The sequence below is a fragment of the Bos indicus genome, chromosome 15 (assembly GCF_029378745.1).
Source record: "Bos indicus isolate NIAB-ARS_2022 breed Sahiwal x Tharparkar chromosome 15, NIAB-ARS_B.indTharparkar_mat_pri_1.0, whole genome shotgun sequence".
NCBI classification, from domain to species: domain Eukaryota; kingdom Metazoa; phylum Chordata; class Mammalia; order Artiodactyla; family Bovidae; genus Bos; species Bos indicus.
Genome location: NC_091774.1, coordinates 10,514,261 through 10,535,487, shown reverse-complemented (window position 1 = coordinate 10,535,487; position 21,227 = coordinate 10,514,261). Strand labels below are relative to the sequence as shown.

Genomic DNA, 21,227 nt, shown 5'->3' with positions numbered 1-21,227 from the left:
GGTGTTGGAGAAGACTCTTGAGATTCCCTTTGAATGCAAGGAGATCCAACCAGTCCATCCTAATGTAAATCATTCCTGAATATTCACTGGAAGGACTGGTGTTTAAGCTGAAACTCCAATACTGTGTCCACCTGATAGAACTGACTCATTTGAAAAAGACCCTGATGCTGGGAATGATTGAAGGCAGGAGGAGAAGGGCACAACAGAGGATGAGATGGTTGGATGACATCACCAACTCCATGGACATGAGCTTGAACAAGCTATGGCAGTTGGTGATTGACAGATAAGCCTGGTGTGCTGCAGTCTATGGGGTCACAAAGAATCTAACAGAACTGAGTAACTGGACTGGACTGAACTGAGTTAGAAGGTGTTTAAGTCTTCAGTGAACTAATCAACTTCACCTTCTTCACTGTCAGTGGTTATGGCATAGACTTGCATTAGTGTAATCTTAAATGTTTTGTCTTGGAAAGAAATGTGTACACCCATGGTGGATTCATGTTTATGTATGGAAAAACCAATACAGTATTGCAAAGTAATTATCCTCCAATTAAAATAAATTTAAATTTAAAAAAAACAGATCGTTTTGTCATTTTTGAGGCTGCACCGAAGTACTGCATTTCATACTCAAGACTTTTGGAAGAAATATCAACAACCTCAAATATGCAGATTATACCACTCTAATGGCAGAAAATGAAAAGGAATTAAAGAACCCTTTCATGAGGTTGATATATGAGACTGAAAAAGCTGGCTTGAAACTCAGCATACAAAAAAAATATGACCGTGGCAACCAGTTCTGTCACTTCACTGCAAACAGAATAAGTGGAAGCTGTGACAGATTTTGTTTTCCTAGGTTCTGAAATCACTGCAGATGATGACTGCAGCCACAGAATTAAAAGGTGCTTCATCATTGAAAAGAAAGGTATAAAAAAAAGCTATACACATGTTTAAAAGCAGAGACATCACCTTGCCAGCAAAATTCTGTATAGTCAAAGCTATGGTTTTTCCAGTAGTCATGTGCAGGTGTGAGAGTTGGACCGTAAAGAAGGCTGAGTGCCAAAGAATTGATGCTTTTGAACTATGGTGCTGGAGAAGACTCTTGAGAGTCCCTTGGACTGCAAGGAGATCAATCCAGTCCATCCTACAGGAAATTAGTCCTGAATATTCATTGGAAGGTCTGATGCTGAAGCTGAAGCTCCAAAACTTTGGCCACCTGATGCGAAGAGCTGATTCATTTGAAAAGACCCTGATTCTGGGAAAGATTGAAGGCAGGAGGAGAAGGGGAAGGCAGAGGATGAGATGATTGGATCGCATCACCAACTCAATGGACATGAATTTGAACAAGCTCTGGGAGATCGTGGAGGACAGAGGAACCTGGCCTGCTGCAGTCCAAGGGGTCACAATAATGAGTCATACAGAACTTAATGACTCAATAGTAAAACATAGTCATTTCCTTAGTTTTTTTCTAACATCCAAAATGAAAAAAATAGGCAATCTGGATGTTGAGGGACAAGTGATCTATGTCGTAGGTTTGTTTGTTTCATATCTGGACATCTACACTCTTTATAGTTTATATAAATGCCAGGCATTTAAATTTTTATAAATACAGACTTTCTCTTATTTCCATGTGTAGTTTCTTAGAGAAATGAGTGTTCTTTTGAAATAGAAGTGTCCTGCAGCTATTTTTGATATATCTGCCAAAAGCTGTCTATGAAACTATTAGGAATGAATAGCTAGTATACTTGAGTTCAGCATTGTTTAGGAGAGCAAATTATATACATGGTGATGTTTCATTTGATCACCAGTGGCAACTGGATTATAAAATCTTTGCATTACTTAACTTCAGTTATTTCATAATGTTCATGAGATTTTAATATGTTATTTTAATGAAATGCTAGAAAAATGGTAGTTTCAAAAAGTGCAGTGGGTGTATAACATTAAAAATATATATGAAAATACATTTATACCAACTCTTCCAGTAAGCAAGTGATTTATTTCAGTAGCTTTTGTGAAACTTACAGAACAATTAAAATTACAGAAATAATATAAATATAGAGCTTAAATTAATGTAAGTGATTTCACAACCTGTATACAAACTGGTATTATTATTTTGTTGATAGAATCTCTTAGGTATTTTTGTGGTATTATTTTTTAAGCTGTAATCACACATGAAGTATTTTTCAAAATGTTTAAGAAATACATAAAGCAAGTAAAAAGTCAGTGGTTTCAAAGGACAAATGTACTTATTCCATGTATGATTAGGAAAGCTTTGGGATCTAGATATTATAAATAGCTTCAGGAAAAAGGATAATGACATTACAAAAGTGATGAGGAAGATACTGATAAAACCTATAGTTGAACACTTACCAAGTACTTACTGTCTACTAGGCAATATTTTGCTCATGTTATCATGAGCAATATTTTGCTCATGTTATCTAATTGAGGGTCCATTACAACCCTATGAAGCAGATATTATATTAATATTATTATGCCATTTACGAAGAAACTTTAACTTGAAAATCAAACTGTTCAAAATCACTCAGATGCTAAGTGGTAGAGTGAATCATTCTCTGGGAGTGATACACATGTTAAAGTAGTTGCAGAATGTTTAAAAGCAAAAGTAGGAACAAGATCTGAGGGAATTGGGCAAATTTATTTGTATTCTTCTTTCACTAAGTTAGTTTTTAATACCTCTATTATTTTCACTACTGTTTTTCACACATACTTACTAAAAAAAAAATGTGTTTCATAGCTATAAAGCAAGATAATGCAATCCTTTTACTTAAGACTAAGTGACCTATTACAGGTTAAGAGAATTGCTCAAGATAGTACAATCCAGTTTTAGATGAGTGGAGAATAAAGAATCATTTCTGCAAACTGCATTAAAAATAATGTTCTTTTTTTACTAATCTATCAGTGTTCTGGTTTACTAACCTGTCAATCCCTAAATATATATGTTAAAAGGAGCTATAATTAAACATATGTTTAAAGCAGCTAGAACATCAGGATGAGAACACTTTAATGAGGTTGATGAGGCCAATTTAAAGGATATTATTGATTTTTATTGATTTTTTGATGGGCCAAAGTCCTGATTCCTTTATATTTTTTGTTCCTAGTATTAAAGTGGTTATACTTCTCTGATTCTGTCTTAAGAGGTGTAGATTTTAAGTAAAGTAATTGAAAAAAATGTACTCATTTCTGAACCTAAAGAGAGTTGCATGAACTCCATCTTGTAATTATCATCTTAACTATGTATGTCTGCATAGGAATAGTATGCATGTGAAATTAGGGGAAGAGCTTTAAGAGAAAGTCCTGTAAAGGAATGGAGAATTCAATTTTTTGAAAAAATATAAGCAGAGATATATGAAAATCATAATTGTAATTCTCTATTGTTCTATAATATCTATGAAATAATGATCAAGTACATCACATTACATTTTTAAACTCAAGTTTTTGAAAAAGTGTCATTTCTGTGTTACAGAGAGATGTGAGAGGTTGACTCATCAAAGGTCCAGCAAAGATATAATAGAAGCTTACCAAATTTAAATCTTACATTCCTTGCTAGACCATAGTTCCCCTTCATGTCTAGTTTTGCTTTCCAAGTTTTTAGTTACCTGTGGTCAACTATAGTACAAAAATATTAAATGGAAAATTCCAAATATAAACAAAAATTAAACTTAAAATTTGGCTTCCCTGTTAGCTCAGACAGTAAAGTGTCTGCCTACAATGCGGGAGACCCAGGTTGATCCCTGGGTCAGGAAGATCTGCTGGAGAAGGAAATAGCAACCCACTCCAGTACTCTTGCCTGGAAAATCCCATGGACAGAGGAGCCTGGTAGGCTATAGTCCACAGGGTCACAAAGAGTCAGACATGACTGAGTGACTTCACATAACATATATAAATTTAAAATTATGCACTGTTCTGATTCATATGATGAAATTTCACCTCATCCTACTTTATCCCTCTTGGCATGTGAATCATCGCTTTGTACAGCATACCCACACTCTGTATGCTCCCTACCTGTGAGTCACCAAGTAGCCATCTTGGCTACTTGGTCTACTCAGGTCATCAGGTCTACTGTTCCTCATACCACAGTGCTTGTGACCAAGTAACCATTATTTTAGTTTGTAGTGTCCCTGAATACCAAGAGTAGTGATACAGACAACTTGGATTCTCTCTTACTGTGCCTAATGTATAAACTAGACTTTATCCTAGGTATGTATGTGTCAGAAGCATATGTACTATCTGTACAGTTCTGTACTGTCTGTGGTTACAGGCATCCACTGGTGGTTTAGTTGCTAAGTCGTATCTTACTCTTATGACCCCACTGACTGTAGCCTGCCAGGCTCATCTCTCCATGGGATTTCCTATACAAGTATACTGGAGTGGTGGATTGTTCACCAACTGAATCACCAGGGAAGCTGTCAAGCATTCACTGGAGTCCTTTAAATGTAACCGCCGCAGATAAGGGAAGGCTGCTGTATCACGCTGTCTTTCTCTTCTTGAACATTTAAAATTTAAATTCTCACTAAATGCTAATACCAAACTCAGGTGAAAACAATCTTAAACTTTTGTATCTATGTTCAGACATTGTGCTTGTGACATCATATTACACATTACATTTAGTTTTGTTTATGCATGAGTATTTTAGGCATACTGTTTTTGATTGCCAGGTAGAAATTTTTTAATTTATGAAAAGGTTTTCCATCTCTGGACATCCAGATAGTAGTTTAAAATTAGTTTAAAATTTGGATTGATTCAGATCAATATATAAATATACCCTGATTTATAACAATGGTAATGCAGTACCAAATAGGATATGACTATCTATATACAGGATATTGTTATTATTGTTGTTTATTTTTGCTAATTTGAATTGCAGACAAATAATTTAGGACTGAATCAAATTTCATTGTGTATACTATAAGTAGATGGAATTGCGTTTTGGAAAACAGAAAAGACACTCAAATAAAATTTTTTCTAATCACCAAAAACATGTTCTCAGGTAGATTTCAGATTGTAAAGTTACTGTATCTAAGAAGATACTTATTTTCCTCCAAAAAGGTAATACCTGTACCTTCTGGAATTAAATATTTATAGCTGGAGTATAATATGATAATAAGATAACACTTTAATAAAAAACATACTATTATGCTCAAGTTATGATGTAGCAAGTTGCTTTTAAATTTAATTTAACACAATAAAAAATATCAGTGTAAATATAGTATCACAAACAGTCCCTGCACATATTATGGCATGTGCTTACATGATAAGTGTATATTAAGTATAATGCATTTGTGTTTTTGTTTTCTATGCAAACAAATTATATATCAATATACATATTTTTTCATGAATAAATATAATCACATATTCGTGCTTTTCTGTGCATGTCCCTTCTTTTCCAAGTTAACAGTCTAGTATTTTTCCTCTGTGCACCTATTCCTAAGATTCTATACACATATATGAAGGCATTTTTACATAAACATTTATACAATATGCATATACTAGGTTTTGGAAAATAACCAGTTTTTTGCTTAAAAGATGAAATCATACTAATTATGCTTTCTTTGTGACTTGATTACTTAATATATTTATCTTCAGTAGTGTACTGGTATAGTTGTAATTCACTTGTTACTGGCATATGGCACAAACATGTCATATGTTTCTCTATTATTCAGAATTCTTTATTTTGAAATGTTTTCTCCCTGAACCATAATGTTTTTATATCCAGGGTACAGATTCTAAGGATAAGAACTGTTGATATTTGATTAAAATAAATATATGTCTGTCTCTCTGTGTGTTATGTACATTCTAAAACATAACAGAGGTTTTCAAAACTGACTTGAAATTACTGTAACATTTCACATTTCTAGTAACAGTGAATGAAAGTACATTTCACTCTCCATTTCTTTATTTTTTTTTTAACTTTTGTAAATTTAAATTTATTTATTTTAATTGGAGGCTAATTACTTTACAATATTGTATTGGTTTTGCCATACATCAACATGAATCTGCCACGGGTGTACACATGTTCCCAATCCTGAACCCCCCTCCTACCTCCCTCCCCATACCATCCCTCTGGGTCATCCAAGTGCACCAGCCCCAAGCATCCTGTATTCTGCATCGAACCTGGACTGGCGATTTGTTTCTTATATGATATTATACATGTTTCAATGCCATTCTCTCAAATCAATCCACCCTCTCCCTCTCCCACAGAGTCCAAAAGATTGTTCTATACATCTGTGTCTCTTTCGCTGTCTCGCATACAGGGTTATCGTTACCATCTTTCTAAATTCCATATATATGTGTTAGTATACTGTATTGGTGTTTTTCTTTCTGGCTTATTTCACTGTGTATAATCGACTCCAGTTTCATCCACCTCATTAAAATCAATGCACGTTATAGCTTTTGTTAATTTTTTTGGATTCATGTTTTAGGAAATAAAGTCTTGTTATTATAATTTTCAATTTCTAATCTACTGGTAAGCTTATGCATGCTTTAATGTAATGTTGGCACTTTGAATTTGATGTTCTTTTAAGTGTTTATTCATAACCTTTGATCATTTTTCATCTTTTTTGTCTCATCATTTTGTTAGTCCTTTTTATATTATATGTGGTAATCCTTTGTCTAGTATCTGAATTTAAAATATTTTCTAGATATGTTGCTCTCCTACTGACTTTGTTTTAGTCCTTTTTCATCATGTAAATGTTTCAAGTTTCTGTATAATCAAATGAGTCTTCTTATACGTTTTAATGTTTTATGTATATGAGCATTTAATTCAATGTCTATGTAATGTATGTACGTGTGTGACTTGCTTTAAATATAATTTAAAACAAAAATTTTGGAGGGATTATATTTTCTTATGTCTCAGGTACTTTTAACCAAGAACCTGAGAGTATAAGATGGATTTCTATTTACTCATACTTTGTTTTATTGGCCCTCAGTTTAATTTATATAGTAGTCTTCACACATATCCCATATCTTTCTTCTTAAAGCTTTAGAGCCTTGTGTCTGTGAGGAATAGAATGTGTTTTTTTTTAATTTAAATTCATTTATTTTAATTGGAGGCTAATTACTTTACAATATTGTATTGGTTTTGCCATACATCATCATGAATCTGCCACAGGTGTACATGTGCTCCCCATCCTGAATCCCCCTTCCACCTCCCTCCCTGTACCATCCCTCTGGGTCATCCAAGCATATTTCTATTCCTCTTTGCTTATTTCTAAGGTATAAGAAAGGATATGTTCAATATAATGATAGTTTTGTATGTGAAATATTTTTAAATTTTCTCTGTTTACAATCATGCATTCAAAATCAAATTTTTTTTATCTCTTTTTTAAATGCTACAAAGTATAACTAGGTTTTGTCTCAGAACTTGGCCCAAGTGATTATATTTTGAATCTCTCTCTCTCTCTCTCTCTCTCTCTCTCTCTATATATATATATATATATGTGTGTGTGTGTATATATATATACACAGTTAAAATTAGCATTAGAGATTTTATTTCATATTATTATTATTTTTATATTTAGGGAATTAATGTGTAGAAAGGAGAATGGTACTATTGGTTGATGATGAGGTTTCTACATATTCATAATCACTAACTGTATGTCCTTGAACAAACTAAACCACTTCATTGTCTGTAAACTGAGGATAGTAAGTATAAGTATATTTTCTAATATCAATGATACCTATGATGACATTAGGGATAATATAGACACTATGCTAATATAAATTTACTGTCTAGCAATTTCAAAATCTTCGAAAGTAGGGATTAATTATTTCAAACTTTTATTTGTACTATGCAGGCCTTTAGAATTAATCTAGTTGAACTTGTCTTTAAAAAAAAAAAAAAAAAACTAAATTTAAAAAGATTATAGATATAACACCTTCTTTCAGTTGACATAACTGCTATTTATCATCAAGTCCACCATGCTGTTATATGCAATGAGTAAAAAGTATATCAGCAAAAAGAGCATATATCAAATACTGGAATGAAAACTAATAATTCAAAAAAATTAATGTATGGAACATTACATATCACATGTCTCATGTATTGGGTAAAATAATAAGTAATTGAAAAGTTAAATTGAGTCAGTTTATTCATGATGTATAATTGAGGTTTTTTATTAAAATGTATAATGTTCAATATAATATCTTTATAAAGACAAAAAATAAAATACCAGTTCGGTAGACTCTGTTTACTGGATTTAATATGTTGAATCATTGATTCTTTAAAAAGCTTATTACAGAAGATATTATGCCTGATATGCACATATTAGAAGTCTTATATTTATGCTGCTGCTGCTGCTGCTAAGTTGCTTATGGGATTTATTTAAACAGATGTTTGTAAGAAATCTCAGTGACCTCCAAAATCATTCAATATCACAGTAATTGAAATCTATGGAAACAGTGAGAGACTTTATTTTGGGTGGCCCCAAAATCACTGCAGATGGTGACTGCAGCCATGACATTAAAAGACAGTTGCTCCTTGGAAGAAAAGCTATGAACAACCTAGACAGTATAGTAAAAAGCAGAGACATCACTTTTCCAACAAAGGTCCACCTAGTCAAAGCTATGGGTTTTCAAGTAGTCATGTATGAATGTGAGAATTGGACCATAAAGAAAACTGAGTGCCAAAAAATTGATACTTTTGAACTGTGGTGTTGGAGAAGACTCTTGAGAGTCCTTTGGACTGCAATGAGATCAAACCAGTCAGTCCTGAATATTCATTGGAGGGACTGATGCTGAAGCTGAAACTCCAGTACTTTGGCCACCTGATGTGACAAACTGACTCGTTAGACAAGACCCTGATGCTGGGAAAGATTGATGGAAGGAGGAGAAGGGGATGACAGAGGATGAGATGGTTGGATGGTATCAGCGACTTGATGGACATGAGTTTGAGCAAGCACTGGGAGTTGATGGTGGACAGGGAAGCCTGGCATGCTGCAGTCCATTGGTTGTCAAAGAACTGTATGCAACTAAGCGACTGAACTGAACTGATGCCCCAACCACTAATGCAGAAGAAGCTGAAGTTGAATGATTCTATGAAGACCTACAAGACCTTCAAAAACTTAACAGAAAAAAAAGTAGCCCTTTTCATCATAGGGGACTGGAATGCAAAAGTAGGAAATCAAGAGATACATGGAGTACCAGGTAAGTTTGGCCTTGGAATACAAAATTAAGCATGGAAAAGGCTAACAGAGTTTTGCCAAGACTGGTCATAGCAAACACCCTCTTCCAACAACACAAAAGACACCTCTACACGTGGACATCACCAAATGTTCAGTATTGAAATCAGACTGATTATATTCTTTGCAGCCGAAGATGGAGAAGCTCTATATAGTCAGCAAAAACAAGACCAGGACTTGACTGAGACCATGAACTCCTTATTGCTAAAGTGAAATTGCTCAGTTGTGTCTGACTCTTTATGACCCCATGGACTGTAGCCAACCAGGCTTCTCCATCCATGGGATTTTCCAGGCAAGAATACTGGAGTGGGTTGCCATCTCTTATCAAGGAGATCTTCCCGAGCCAGGGATTTCACCCAGGTCTCCTACATTGTAGGCAGACATTTTACCATCTGAGACACCAGGGAAGTCCAAATTCAGACTTAAAGAAAGTAGGGAAAATCACTAGCCCATTCATGTATGACCTAAATCAAATCTCTTACAACTGTCTAGTGGAAGTGATAAATAGATTCAAGAGATTAAATCTCATAGACAGAGTCCTTGAAGAGCTATGGATGGAGGTTTCTGACATTGTACAGGAGGCATTGATCAAAACCATCCCTAAGAAAAAAGAAATACAAAAAGGAAAAATGGTTGCCTGAGAAGGACTTTCAAAGAACTGAGAAAAGAAGAAAAGCAAAAGGTAAAGGAGAAAAGGAAACATATATCCATCTGAATGGATGGAGTTCCAGAGAATCACAAGGAGAGATAAGATAGCTTTCCTAAGAGAACAATGCAAATAAATAGAGGGAAACAATAGAATGGGAGCGACTAGAGAGTTCTTCAAGAAAATTAGAGATACCAAGGGAAAATTTCATGCAAAGATGGGCACAATAGGGGTCAGAAATGTTTTGAACCTAACAGAAACAGAAGATATTAAAAATAGGTGGCAAGACTACAGAGAAGAACTATACAAAAAATATCTCAATGACCCAGATAACCTGGATGGTGTGATGACTCACCTAGAGCCAGACATCCTGGAGTGTAAAGTCAAGTGGACCTTAGGAAGCAACACTATGAACAAAGCTACTGGAGGTGACGGAATTCCAGCTGAGTTATTTCAAATCCTAAAATATGATGATGTTAAAGTGTTGCACTCAATATGTCAGCAAATATGGAAAACTCAGTAATTCCAATCCCAAAGAAGATAATACCAAGGAATTTCCAAGCTACCACACAGTTGCACTCATTTTACACATGAGCAAAGTAGTGCTCAAAATTCTCCAAACTAGGCTTCAACAGTGTGTGAATGAATAAGCTAGATTTAGAAAAGGCAGAGGAATCAGGGATCAATTTGCCAACATCTGTTGGATTATAGAGAAAGCAAGTAAATTCCAGAAAAGCATCTACTTCTGCTTCATTGACTACGCCAAAGCCTTTGGTTGTGTGGCCACAAAAACTCTGGAAAATTCTTAAAGAGATGGGAACACTAGAGCACATTATCGCCTCCTGTGAAACCTGTATGCAGTTCAAGAAGGAACAGTTAGAACTGGACATAGAACAACAGATTGGTTCCAAATTGAGAAAAGAGTATATCAAAGCTGTATATTGTCACACTTCATATTTAACTTCTATGCAGAGTACATCATGCAAAATGCCAGGTTGGATGAAGCACAAGCTGGAATCAATTGCTGGGAGAAATATCAATATCCTCAGATATGCAGTTGACACCACCTTTATGGCAGAAAGCCAAGAAGAACTAAACAACCTCTTGATGAAGATGATGCTTACTCCTTGGAAGGAAAGTTATGACCAACCTAGATAGCATATTAAAAAGCAGAGACATTACTTTGCAAATGAAGTTTCGTTTAGTCAAGGCTATGGTTTTTCCAGTAGTCATGTATGGATGTGAGAGTTGGACTTTAAAGAAAGCTGAGTGCCAAAGAATTGATGCTTATGAACTGTGGTGTTGGAGAAGACTCTTGAGAATCCCTTGGACTGCAAGGAGATCCAGCCAGACCATCCTAAAGATCAGTTCTGAGTGTTCATTGGAAGGACTGATGTTGAAGCTGAAACTCCAATATTTTGGCCACCTGATGCGAAGATCTGAATCATTTGAGAAGACCCTGATGCTGGGGAAGATTGAGGGTAGGAGGAGAAGGGGATAATAGAGGATAAGGTGGTGGGATGGTATCATTGACTCAATGGACATGAGTTTGGGTAGGCTCCGGGAATTGGTGTTGGACAGGGAGGCCTGGTGTGCTGCAACAGCTCATTTTGTTGCAAAGAGTTGGACATGATTGAGTGACTGAACTGAACTTATGAAGATGAAATAGGAGAGAGACCAATCTGGCTTAAATCTCAATGTTCAACAAATGAAGGTCATGACATCCAGTCCCATAACTTCATGGCAAATAGATGGAGAAACAATGGAAACAGTGAGAGACTTTATTTTCTTGGGCTCCAAAATCACTGCAGATGGTGACTGCCGCCATGAAATTAAAAGACACTTGCTCCTTAGAAGAAAAGCTATGATCAACCTAGACAGCATATTAAAAGGCAGAGACATTTCTTTGCCAACAAAGATCTGTATAGTCAAAGCTATGATTTTTCCAGTAGCCGTGTATAGATGTGAGAGTTGGACCATAGAGAAGGATGAGTGCTAAAGAATTGATGCTTTCAAACTGTGGTGTTGGAAAAGACTCTAGAAATTTCCTTGGACAACAAGGAGATCAAACTATTGAATCCTAAAGGAAATCATTCATGAATACTCATTGGAAGGACTGATGCTGAAGCTGATGCTCCAATGTTTTGCCCACCTGATGCAAAGAGCTGAGTCATTAGAAAAGACCTCGATGCTGGGAATGATTGAAGGGCAAAGGAGAAAGGTACAACACAGAAATAGGTGGTTGTATGACTTCACCAACTCAATGTACATGAGATTGAGCTAGCTCCAGGAGAAGGTGAAGGACAGGGAAGCTTGGTGTGCTGCAGTCCGTGGGGTTGCAAAGAGTCAGGCAAACTGACTGACTAAACCATGAGTACCAAAACCCTCCTAAACATCAAAATAAGAAATTTAATTATAAATCATAAAATTTGGGGGTGGGAATACAGTGAATACTGGTGGCACAACACCTTACTAAAGAATTCTAATAACTCATTTTATATAAATAGGATAATTTATTTTTAGTTGACTTTGCCTTGTAGTTGGGAAGTCAGGTTCTGATATATACAAGTGTGACAATTTTGATGTATACATTTTTGTAACAAATATCAACATAAATATCTTTGAAGATAGATATAGCAGTGTAAAGATAATTTTCCCTCTATGTGTCTAGGATTTTGGATGAGACCTGTTCGTAGTTAAAAGGTGGATTAATGGGAGAAAAACAAAGAGAAGTTTAAAGATACATGAGAGATACTCAGGGGAACTTGAGTAACTCCCTGAAATGGTCCAAGACACCACTTTAAATATCATCTACAGCTAAGGACAAAATAAACTTTTATAAAGAGTTCCCAGGATGGCCAGGAAAAAAACCCTGAGCTCACCTGCTGTCATAGAAACACCAAAATAACAGCATTGTATAGAACATCTGGCAATGAAAAGGACTCAAACCTGCCAGAAAAGATCTTCTATAACTAAAGACACAAAGAAGGAACTACAGTGAGACAGGTAGGTGAGGCAGTCACAGCGCAGTCATTGCCAATACTCTTTGTGAGCAGCCCCCAACCATGAGAATGAGTACACTTGCAGATGATCTGCAAGCAGCTAGGAAGTCAGACTCCCTGTTGAGGTCCCTGACTCAGGTTTCCCATGCAGGGAAGGTGAGTTCTGAGAATGTTTGACTTTGAAGGCCAGATGTACAGAACTGTCTTTTGGACTCTGTGGGAGAGGGAGAGGGTGGGATGGTTTGGGGGAATGTCATGGAAACATGTATAATATCATATAAGAAAAGAATCGCCAGTCAAGGTTCAATACAGGATGCTTGGGGCTGGTGCACTGGGATGACCCGGAGGGATGGTACAGGGAGGGAGGTGGGGTTCAGGATGGGGAACACGTGTATGCCCGTGGCAGATTCATGTTGATGTGTGGCAAAACCAATACAATATTGTAAAGTAATTAGCCTCCAATTAAAATAAATAAATTTAAATTAAAAAAAAATAAAATGTAAATGGACTAAATGCTCCAATCAAAATACATTGGCTGAATGGAGAGAAGAAAAGTTCTGTATGTAACGCTGCCTATGAGTGACTCATCTCAGGTCTAAAAGTTACACACAGTCTGAAACTGAGAGGATGAAAAAATATATTCTATACGAATGGAATTTTTTTTTTTTGAAAGCACTAGCTATACTTATACTTACATCATAAAACACAAGCTGTTACAAATGTCAGAGAAGAACATTATATACTGGTCAAGGGGTCAATCCAAAATGATATTCCAATTATAAATATATATGCAACCAATATAGATCTACTTAAAGGTATAAACCAAATATTGAGAGACATACAGGGAAAAATTGGCAGTAATATAGTAATAGTAGGAGATTTTAACTCCCCATTGACATCAGAAGGCAGAAAATTAATAGGAAAACAATGGTCTTAAATGACACATTAGATCAGGTGGAATTAGTAGATAATACATACACAACACAGTTCATGAAAGGCAGCAGAATACACATCTTTTCAAGTATATATGGAACATGCTCCAGAATAGATCACATATTAGGCCACAAAACAGCCTCTGTAGATTTAAGAAAATTTATAACAAGCATGTTTTTCAGCCACAGCACTATGAAACTAGAAAACAACTATAAGAAAAGAAAAAAAAAAAAAAAAAAACTGCAACAAAACACAAACATGTGGAGGCCAAACAATATGGGACTAAATAACCAACAGATACCAAGAAAATGAAAGAAAGAAAAAGAGATGAGGAAAAATAAGGAAAGAAAGGAAGAAAAAAATATATATCTTGAAGTTCCCTCGCCTTCTTAGATAGCCCACACTTTCTGTAGAGTGTGTTTCTCTCTAAATCAATCCATTTCTTAACTAAAAAAGTACTTGGAAATATATGAAAACAGGAAAAATTGATCCAAATCTATGGGACACAGCAAAACAAATTCTAACCACAAAGTTTATAACAACACAAACTTATCTCAGGAATAAAGAAAAAATATCTCAAATATATAACTTAACTTTACACCATAAGGAACAAGAAAAGTAAAAACAAAATCCAAAGTTAGCAGAAGGAAAGAGCTCAAAAAGATCAAAACAGAAGAAAGAATAAAAAATAATTGAAAAGATTGATGAAATTAAGAGCTAAATTTTGAAAACATAAACATAATTGATAAATGTTTAGCCAAATTAGTCTGGAAAAAAAGAGACAGAGACCCAGAACAATGAAATTAGAAATGAAAGCAGAGAAGTACAACGGAGAGCATAGGAAAACAAAGGATCATAAGAGATTATTTTGAAAATCTATATGCCAATAAAATGACAGTGTAGAACAAATAGACTAGTTCGTAGAAATGTACAATTTTCCATGATTTAAACCAGGAAGAAATAGAAAATATGAAATGATCAATTGCCAGTAATGGAATTGAATCAGTAATAAAAAATGCTGTCAACCCACAAAAGTCCAAGAGTAGAAGACTTTAGAGGCAAATATTATGAAATATTTAGAGAATTAATGTGTATCTTTTTCAAACACTTCAATGGAAAGAACATTTCTGAAAGCATTCTGTGAGGCCAGCTTCACTGTGATATGAAAACCAAAGCTATCACAGAAAATGAAAATTACAAGCCAATGTTACTGATGAACATAGATGTAAAAGTCCTCAGCAAAATATTGGAAAACCAAGTCAAACCAACCACTGATTAAAATAATCATATACCATGATAATGTGTGTCTTATCCCAGGGATACAAGGATGCAAAGGTATGTATTTAGATATTAATAGATGGATAGATGTTACAGGGAGAGAAAAACCAGGTATTGAAGCTTTTCATGCAAAGCATAATAAACAAAGGAAAGGTTGTTGTGCAGATTGTTAGTTATCTTCTCTGTTGATAAAAATATCTAGAGTTTTAGTCATTGCCCTCTTCGTGGTACAGAGAAAGAGACACCCTTGTTTCCCAGGTGGCTCAGTGGTAAAGAATGCTTGACAGTAGAGGAGATGTGGATTCAATCCCTGGGTTGGGAAGATCCCCTGGAGAAGAGCATGTTAACCCACTCCAGTATTCTTACCTGAATGATCCATGCACAGAGGAGCCTGGCCAGCTATAGTCCATGGGGCTGCAAAGAGTTAGATATGACTTTGCATATTATAAACAAATTAATATTTATATTTTATAAATGTGAATATCTCTCTCAGAGTAGTAATTTTAAATATTCAGAGATTCTCCTGTGTTTTCTTTTTCCTAAAAAAAGTAATCAGCTCAAGAGCAAACCTTAAGCCAAAGAGGCATATTTGGGAGTGTGACATATTCTACTCACCATCCTGGGTAAAGTGACAGGTAATATTTGAATGTGACATAATTCTTTGCTAGCTACATATAGAATGGTCTCTCTGAAGTATGTAATATTAAAATTTTGTTTGTGGTAGGCACTCTAAGTACTATCTGTTTGAGCTAGGACTCTAAAACTCTGTAAATTTCCATATAATAGAATTTTCCTAGTACAAGTCATAAGAATTCAATGTTTGTGTTCAACATCCCTCCATCAATTCCAGTTGTATTCCATATACCCAAGCCTTCTCTAGGGATATACTCTAGGGTGATTCTCTTGGTCTGAAATCTGTTTTATCTTATATAACTAAGATTTATTTTCCAAAGTGAACCAACTAAAAACACATATGATTGTATGGTCCTGAGATTCACCATGACTGTTTCTACCTCTCAATATTTTCCTTTAAGCTGGGGTGTAAATAGTGATATTTGAAAGCGTGGTCTTTGGAGACAGAGCATCTAGATATGCTTTTTGCCTCTGACAATTCTTAAGTCTGTGGTCTTAGGAAAGGTGCTTAATCACTCCTGTTTTACACATACACGGAAGGAATTAGTGATAAATAAATAAAACAATCTGTATGAAACCTTTAATATAAAAATTGAAATAAACATTAAAAATTGGTTTTCCTATTGTGATCACTATGGTAATTATTATAATGATAACATTGAAACTAATAATTATTGAGTTATCTTCTACGAATACTTCTTCATATTATTTTTTCTTTAATTTTCACTTATTTTTCAAGGCTCATCTTAAATTCAGCCTACTATATAAGATTCTTTCAAAAGTTTGGCATAACCTAACTTCTGAACCAAATAAGCATTTGCTTCTTATAAATTGATTTTCTCTTTTTCACTTTGTCTTATCTTGTACATACATATGAATTGACAGTACCATGAATGAAAAACAAGTGAAGTTTGTACCAATTATTGGAAATTGTATTAACACGCAGCCATGTATTACTCTACTGTGTTTTCAGGATACTGCTGCTGCTGCTGCTGCTAAGTCGCTTCAGTCGTGTCCGACTCTTTGCGACCCCATGGACTGCAGCCCACCAGGCTCCTCCGTCCATGGGATTTTCCAGGCAAGAGTGCTGGAGTGGATTGCCATTAACTTCTCCATGTTTTCAGGAAGCAATAGAATTCAATTTTATATTTTAAATTAATGCTTCCTGAAAACATGGAGAAGGCAATGGCACCCCATTCCAGCACTCTTGCTTGGAAAATCCCATGGATGGAGGAGCCTGGTGGGCTGCAGTCCATGGGGTCGCAAAGAGTCGGACACGACTGAAGCGACTTAGCAGCAGCAGCAGCAGCAGTATCCTGAAAACACAGTAGAGTAATACATGGCTGCGTGTTAATACAATTTCCAATAATTGGTACAAACTTCACACAGAGTTGAAGTACCTGAGGGTGACAGTAGTGGCTTACACTTCTCTATATGTCCCTGCAACACCTAGCACAGAGTTACATTATCATAGGTTTTTAATAAATACTCGATTAGGCCAAATGCATTAAGAAAGTAAGGAAGGGTGAATGGATTCATCTATTATAACTCCTTTTTACCTCTCCAAGACAGAATGGATTTTATTTAATGCTATGGGTTTGACTGCATAAAATACACCAGTTTATATGCTCCCTAACTAATTTAAAATAATTAATGTTAAATCCAAAACTATCTTTAAAGCAGTTAAGAGTACTGTTATCTTAAGTCTTTGAACTATGATGTTAATAATTTGGATTTGTGCTTTCCTTGTAGCTCAGTCAGTAAAGAATCTGCCTCCAGTGCAGGATACCCGGGTTCAATCCCTGGGTTGGGAAGATTCCCTGGGGAAGGAAATGGAAATCTATTCCAATATTCTTGCCTGGAGAATCTCATGGACAGAGGAGCCTGGTGGGCTGCAGTCCATGGGCTCGCAAAGAGTTGGGCACAACTGAGCGACTAACACTTAAAAATAGGGAAATATTTTTTCTTTCCCATGTAAGATTTTTCAATTTGATGCATCACTAATGAGCATAACTGCTGTCCCTGCCTATTTTGTTTCTCAGTCATATATATATATATACATACATACATACATACATACACACACATACATACATACACATAAACATGAAGATCATAGCAGTCCGTCCCAAAGAAAATGAACCCTGAATATTCATTGGAAAGACTGATGCTGAAGCTAAAACTCAAATACTTGGGCCACCTCATGTGAAGAGCTGACTCATTTTAAAAGACCCTGATACTGGGAAAGAGTGAGGGCAGGAGGAGGGGAAGGGGGCAACAGAGGATAAGATGGTTGGATGGCATCATCAACTCAATGGACATGAGTCTGAGTGAACTCTTGGAGCTTTGGTGATGGATAGGGAAACCTGGCATGCTGCAGTCCATGGAATCGCAGAGTTGGACATCACCGAGCAACTGAACCACAACAAAATGTATATACTATTTTCTATAAATATATTGTATGTGGTATGCCTCAGTATGTTTTGAAACTAAATATATCAAACCGGAAATTAATTCTGTTAATGACAGATACTCATTATACTGTGAATATCTAGGAAAAGTATACAAAGGTAATAATTTCTTAAAAATCTAGCTTTAGAGGGAAAAGAAGAAAAGAAATTATTTTATTTCACTTATGAAAGTAGCCAAATCTACTTTAGTTATCGTACAAATCAACAATATTATACAAATTGGAAATTAACAGAATAAATCATCTAATCAGTGTTTATTATCCCTTATTTGGTATTATACTACTAGTTCTGTTAGTAGTTTACTGGTAGCTTTATTGAGCCTTCTCCTTAATAATGCTAAAATTTTAGTATAAAATTATCAATTATTGATTTAAATAAAATATACAGTAACCAAAATGACCACACAATTTTAAAATAGTGTGGGTTTTTCTCAGATGATACCTATTTTTCTAAGTTTCAATAAGGAACAATGATTATTCAAAGTTGCACAAGAAGACTTTTACTTATTCCTTCTTGTCTTCCTAAGTATATTACATTATATTTTATGAACTAAATAATTTACATGCAAAATTTGTTTGTACATAGTTCAACCTTTTAAATATTTTTATTTAAATATTTTTTTCATTTTATTAAAATTAATTCAACATAATTTAAAGATAAAAACATATATAGTATATGAATCCATAGATATATATATTATTATAAACATGGAATTAGATCATTTTGGCCACCAATGGATAGATAATTTTGTGAGGTGCTGTGTTTTTTTTTAATTAATTTATTTATTTTAATTGGAGGCTAATTACTTTATAGTATTGTAGTAGTTTTTGCCATACATTGATATGAATCAGCCATGGATGTACATGTGTTCCTCATCCCGAACCCCCACCCACCTCCCTCCCCATCCCATCCTTCATGGTCATCACAGTGCTCCGGCCCTGAGTGCCCTGTCTCATGCATTAAACCTGGACTGGTGGTCTATTTCACGTATGGTAATATATATGTTTCAATGCTGTTCTCTCAAATCATCCTACCCTCGCCTTCTCCCACAGAGTCCAAAAGTCTGTTCTTTATATCTGTGTCTCTTTTGCTGTCTGGCATATAGGGTCATTGTTACCATCTTTCTAAGTTCCATATATAACTGGAGGCTATTAAACAGAGTGAAGTATGTCAGAAAGAAAAACACTAATACAGTATATTAATGCATATGTATGGAAGTTAGAAAGAGGTGCTGTGTTTTGAGGGTCATGGTGAGAAGTTACTGGGTAGAGGAACAGATGAAGTTCTAAAAGCAATAGCAGAAGTATAGGAAGACAGATTTGGACTACTTCGTGTGATGCAACTTGAAGATGACATTTAATGATACCATGTAGTTTATGAAACCTACTTTAGAAAGTACTCAGTAGTATAGAAGTTTTTAAGGGATTTATGTCTAAAGCTGAAGCTTTTGAAACCTGCTGTTTCCTTTTTTTCATATTTCATAAACTATTTCTTAAGAAATTATTTTTGCGTGAGTAATATATTGTCCAAGGATAGTTTCTACAGTAAAATAAAATTTGTCATTCTTTTCCTGGCAAATGAATATTAATTTATCTTCATTTTGGCAATGTTAAATTTTAACATGACTTGGTAGGTATTACTATTGATTAAATTAAACTAATTAATTTAATGTTTCTATAAATCTTTAAGTGTGTTGAAGGTTCTTAGTATTTTATTGCAAAGATTATGAATGTTGACTACTAAAACAGACAAAGAAAGTGAAATCCCCTAAATGAATATTTAATGAGTATAAATTAAAATGATACACTGACTTTTTTTCAAACAAATTAAAACTAATTAAAAATATTAGCTCAAAAGATACTTGAAAGAGTAAGGTTTGTAGAGAAAACTATTTCAAAATCTGGAATAAGAGTAACATTGGGGAAAGAAATGTTATTTCATGGAACTCTATGAAATCAGAGGAAAAAATGGTGCATTTTGTAGAACTGAGCCCAAATATATATTTTTATTGATTCATTTATAATAGGTGCTCAAATATGTATTTTTACTGATTCATTTATAATAGGTGTTTAGAATGAGGAGTGTAGATTTATCTTTGTTATCATTGCTTTGCCACTGGCAACAGGATGATGATATTTCATGTTAATTTGGGACCCTGGCCCTATTATTTGGCACTCTAATTACTTGGCTTAGTGCCTAATGTAGCCTTAAGGACAACAGAACTAGGAATGACAGTATGTCAGAAGTTGAAATTATTGAAACTCTATGAAAAATGATAAGAGCTGTTTCAGTTTGCAGAAAGAAGGTGAAATATTGGGTATCTTGTTTGAAGGATATTGTTCCCTAATGTTGAAAGGAAACTTCTGCTTGACTTCCTGTAAGTAAAGTTGCTTGACTAGCCATGTAAGTGGAACTTTGCTATCTGTCACCATCTTCAGTGATTTTGGGAGCCCACGAAAATAAAGACTGTCACTGTATCCATTTTTTCCCCATCTATTTGCCTTGAAGTGATGGGACTGGTTGCCATGATCTTAGTTTTCTGAATGTTGAACTTTAACCCAACTTTTTCACTCTCCTCTTTCACTTTCATCAAGAGGCTCTTTAGTTCTTCTTCACTTTCTGCCATAAGAGTGGTGTCATCTGCATATCTGAGGTTATTGATATTTCTCCCAGCAATCTTGAATCCAGTTTGTCCTTCTTCCAGCCCAGCATTTCTCATGATGTACTCTGCACATAAGTTAAATAAGCAGGTTGACAATATACAGCCTTGACATACTCCTTTTCCTATTTGGAACCAGTCTGTTGTTCCATGTCCAGTTCTAACTGTTGTTTCCTGACCTGCATATAGGTTTCTCAAGAGGCAGGTCAGGTGGTCTGGTATTCCCATCTCTTTCAGAATTTTCCACAGTTCATTGTGATCTACACAGTCAAAGCTTTGGCATAGTCAATAAAGTAGAAGTAGATGTTTTTCTGATATCCTCTTGCCTTTTTGATGATCCCATGGATGTTGGCAATTTAATCTCTGGTTCCTCTGCCTTTTTAAAATCCAGCTGGAATATCTGGAAGTTCTTGG

The 21,227-nt window shown here is 35.0% G+C and overlaps 1 protein-coding gene across 2 annotated transcripts in view; it reads left to right on the top strand.

Annotated features, from left to right (window-relative positions):
* Positions 1–21,227, top strand: part of CNTN5 (contactin 5) — a 1,681,138-nt gene that overhangs the window by 306,471 nt on the left and 1,353,440 nt on the right. The gene's annotated exons all lie outside the window — the stretch shown is intronic.